This window comes from Aythya ferina, assembly GCF_964211825.1.
Source record: "Aythya ferina genome assembly, chromosome: 5".
NCBI lineage: Eukaryota > Metazoa > Chordata > Aves > Anseriformes > Anatidae > Aythya > Aythya ferina.
Genome location: NC_140301.1, coordinates 64,459,881 through 64,463,955, shown reverse-complemented (window position 1 = coordinate 64,463,955; position 4,075 = coordinate 64,459,881). Strand labels below are relative to the sequence as shown.

Sequence of the window (4,075 nt, the reverse complement as noted above, 5' to 3'; positions counted from 1 at the left end):
TGCACACACACACACAGTCACACATGCACACACACACAAAACCGGGGCTGTGCCGGGCCGTTGGGGCAGGCAGCGCTGCCATACACTGCGCTGTGTGGCCAACAGCTGTGCTTGGTGGCTGGGTCCTGTGAAGGTCCCTTTTTTGCTGTTTCTGTGCCTGGTTCACATGAATCAAACAAATGCTCCTTCCCCTGGCTGGGCAGCTACAGGCGGGTGCTGTGAGCACTGAGCCCGGTGCGTGCCAGGGCTCCACACCGCGAGGACTGCTGGCCCTGGGGTCTCCTTGCATCCCAGCACAATTTAATCACGCCTCTATGGGCACACAGATCACCAGGAGCCCAGGCCCTTCCCTTGGGGTAGGAAACCTTCCTTCCCCTCCTCTTGCTGCAGGAGGGATGCCAGGGGGCTGCAGCCCAGTACCAGCGGGCATGGGGAGCAGGTTGGGATCACAGCCCAGGTCAGAGCAGGGAGCACACCCAGCCCTGGGGGGCTGCGGGCAGCAGAGCCCTGCTGCAGGGCTGCGTCGCCTCCAGCCCCGTGCCCACCTGGTGCCGACCTGACCTGAATGGGAAAGCGCTCACCACGGCTTCCTTACCCACTGATGGGGCTCCCGGAGCTTTGCACAGCTCAGATGGATACGGAGCCCTGTTTAGATAGCGGGTTTCGTGGAGCAGGTGAGTTTAATGGAAGCTTATAGGGATGTTTATCACATCACAGCTCGATGCCAGGCAAAGCAGCTGTAGCACATCAGATCAAACAGACAAGGGGATTTGCGATGCGGGAGAGCCGTGAGCACAGGGAAGCACGCAGACAAGCACGGCACAGGCAGCAGGGAGAAGAGGAAGGGATAGAGAGCAAGTATTTAATCATAAATATTTCAAGGTATGAAATTCCAAAAATCTGCCCAAGTAGGTCAGTGGCTTAGGCTGGCAGCTTTTGGGGATGCACAAGGCACACCACACGTGCTCCCCTCTGGCACTTCGCTGTGCTGATTTCCACTGGCTGCGTCAGGCAGACGTTTGTGTAAAGGAGACCGCGAGCATCTCCTGTCTGCAGGGACAGGGCTGTGCTTGGGCAGCCAGCACCCACAGCTCTGGTGGCAGCCAGGGGCTCATGGTGGGATCCGAGACCTCAAATCACAGAGGTCTGCACACGCTTCTAAGGGCTGGTTTCAGAGAAGGGCTCATCCTCATGAATCCTGCTGCCCCGGAGCGTCCTGACCTTTGCTGTGGCTTGCATGGAAGCCTCTAGGTGCCTGCATTTCCGTGGACAAACCCAGGGCTGGCTGCATGCCACATTGGTGGGCATTTTGGAAGGATGCTGATCCTCTCCCCCTCTGCCTGCCTCTTTCCCCTGAGCACCCCCGCCTGCACCTCCCTTCCTCCCCCCATCACCCCAGCCCCCTAGGGCTCTCGGGGAGGCGATGGCTCCCCTGCTGTCAATACGGCAGTGAGAACAGGTGCTTGCATCTGCTCTGAATTTCACTCGTGTCCAATATATAAGATTAAATGTAAAAAGTACAGTCTAGCAGTGCTGCAGCATAATTACACAAATCTGGACTATCGCATTTTAAATGCTTTGGAGGAAAAGCAAGGAGAATGGCTCTCCAGACTGCAGAAGCATCCCAGCATTATTGACTTTTAAGTAAAAATACCTCATGGCAGGCACAAATTAAAATTTTTCAAAGCATGACCTCCTTCCCCAAAAGATAAAAGTGAAGCCTATTTTTCATTTCCTTTTCTGTGTTAAATAACACCCCCAAATTGATAAAATAATAGCTATTGGCAGCAAATCCATACCGGAGTTATTTAGAATGCTTTTGTCAAGGGAGTTGAATAAAGGCCATGGCACAGAGCTATGCGTTAGGCAGAAAATGTCAAAAGACTGGCCTTAAGCCCATTAAACTTTATTTTTGTAGAGTTAACTTCCAGCTTCTCATAATAAAGTGTTCCCTCGAAGTTCTTAACTTGTCTGAAAGTCTTGAGAAAAATTGAAATAAACTACAAAAAAAAAAAAAAAAAAAAAAAAAAAAAAACACCTTTTGCTGTCATCTCAGATGAATGCTGACCAGAAGCATACTAAAACAAACTGATGTTGTTACTTGAAAAGTAGCCGAGCCCGGGAAAAAGCTAGAAGCTTGCTGTGCAAGTTGCACTTCCAATAGTCCCAAAAGTAATTTTAGAAATGAACACCACTGCGCTGGCAGGGAACCCCCCTGACTGGACGTGAATTGCTAACATAGCAGCAGATTTGCTGTACAACAGCACGGCCGAGGTGCCTCCCAGCCTCCGGTACCAGCACAGCCACATTTGCTGTTGCCTTGTGGAGCCGAGCACGGCTCTGGTGCCATCATGAGAAGGAAGAAAGAAAGGAAGAGTAATTTAAATTTTAACTTCCAGCCACACCGAGGCCGTCTCCTTCCTGGGCACTACGCACACGTTTCAGTTTCCTGCCCTGCAGGACAAGCAGCACCCAAAGCCATCAGAACAAAGCAGAACAGCCCATACCCTGCACTGCTGCAGTCCACGGCCTGAGGATATTGCCTACAGAGCCCGACCTCTTTTCCTCTTTGCAGCATGGGATGAATCTCACAGCCCCCCTGATGACCAAGGTGTTACTCAAAATGCTGGGGCTGGCTCAGCTGCGCTGCATGCAGTTACTGGAAGCTGAGGCAGGGACAGCCTTGTCACCCCACGTGCACTGTGTGACAGATGGCAATAATAACGCTTCTCCCAGCTCAGCTGCAGCGTTCACCTAACCAGGCAAACTCCGTTAGATAACCTACAGGGCAACCTTTCCTAAAGTAATTAAAATAGCAAAGTCATTAGCTATTCATTTTATTCTGCAAAATACCCATCCTAAAATTAGTTACCGTTCCCAGGTGAATGTTGTAGAACTGATTAGTTTTCACCTTTCTGCAGATTCACCTTTGCTATCAGAGCCAACTACCGCGCTCCTCAATAACCTCGGGTGCCGGCTGTGGGGATTTGTGCACTGGTGTCAGCACACGGCGTGTGGAACGAATAGCCCAGCACCAACAGATAATTAAAACACACTCTGCTTTTCCTGCAAAACCTTCTCCCACGTCTCTCTCAGGGATTTGTGCATAGGGCAGTGCTGTGCTAACCCTCTGCCGGGGAGCACCGCGGTCGGGCTGAGCCCTGCCCGTGCCTGCTGTGGCTGCGGCTCTAGGAGGTGGCAGCGAGGCATGCTCCAGGCACGCTGCTCTGTTCTCTCGCAGGAGGCAGGGAGATGAATAAAGACCAGGCTGCCACTGCAGCAGCAGGAGAGGCGGCTGCCAGCCACAAGACTTGCAGAGATGACAGAAAAGACCTGGCTGGGAGAAAGACACCGAACACACAGCTCGCCCCACAGCATAAGGGAGGGCGTTGGGTGGATAATATGGCAGTAACTGGCACATTTAGATGGGAACGCTAAAACGAGTAGCACTAGCTTCTTGTCACGTCAGTAAAGAGCTGAATTTCAACTGCTTAAATTTTAATTAGATTCAACTTTTAGGGTGGTCAGTTTTAATTCACGCTTTAACATTTAAACTTCATCCATCACTGAACAGTGCACTGCTGATGATGCAAAGGTCTTGAAAAAATTCCCCACACGCTTGGGAAGCAGGAGTTTCCTTTTCAGTCCAGCTTAAAAAGAAATACTGGAGAGTTGGACTGGTGTCTGAGAGAGGAACTGCACGCTGCCAGGTGCAATGAGCATCATCCAGCAGAGCAGGGCTGCGGCTCGTGCTGCTGCATGTGCACATCTCTAACTTAGGGGCTGGAAAGCCTCGGGGGAAGCACAAGGTGGTTTCTATGAAAATAACCCGATTTCAACTATTGACACTGAATGTGGGTTAAACGTTGCTTTTTAAAATCTTATCTTACAATTTCTCAACTAGCTGTGAAAGGAAACCCTGCAACCATCAGAAATATTGGTGAATTACTGCAAAGGGAAAAAAGAAAAAAAAACCTCCTGTCGGCGTGGAGCAAGAGTGCCCACGCAGAGAACCCCCTCTCCCCAACACTGCATCTCGGCAGTACCCCCTGCACCATGTGGCTGTCACCAGCCG

At 51.2% G+C, this 4,075-nt stretch overlaps 1 long non-coding RNA gene across 1 annotated transcript; it reads left to right on the top strand.

The window, feature by feature from the left end:
* Positions 1-796: 796 nt before the first annotated feature.
* LOC311438264 lies at positions 797-3,074 on the top strand. Its single transcript, XR_014694040.1, has 2 exons — positions 797-882; positions 2,922-3,074. It is a non-coding gene; the product is annotated as an uncharacterized lncRNA (long non-coding RNA).
* The last annotated feature ends 1,001 nt before the right edge of the window (positions 3,075-4,075 follow it).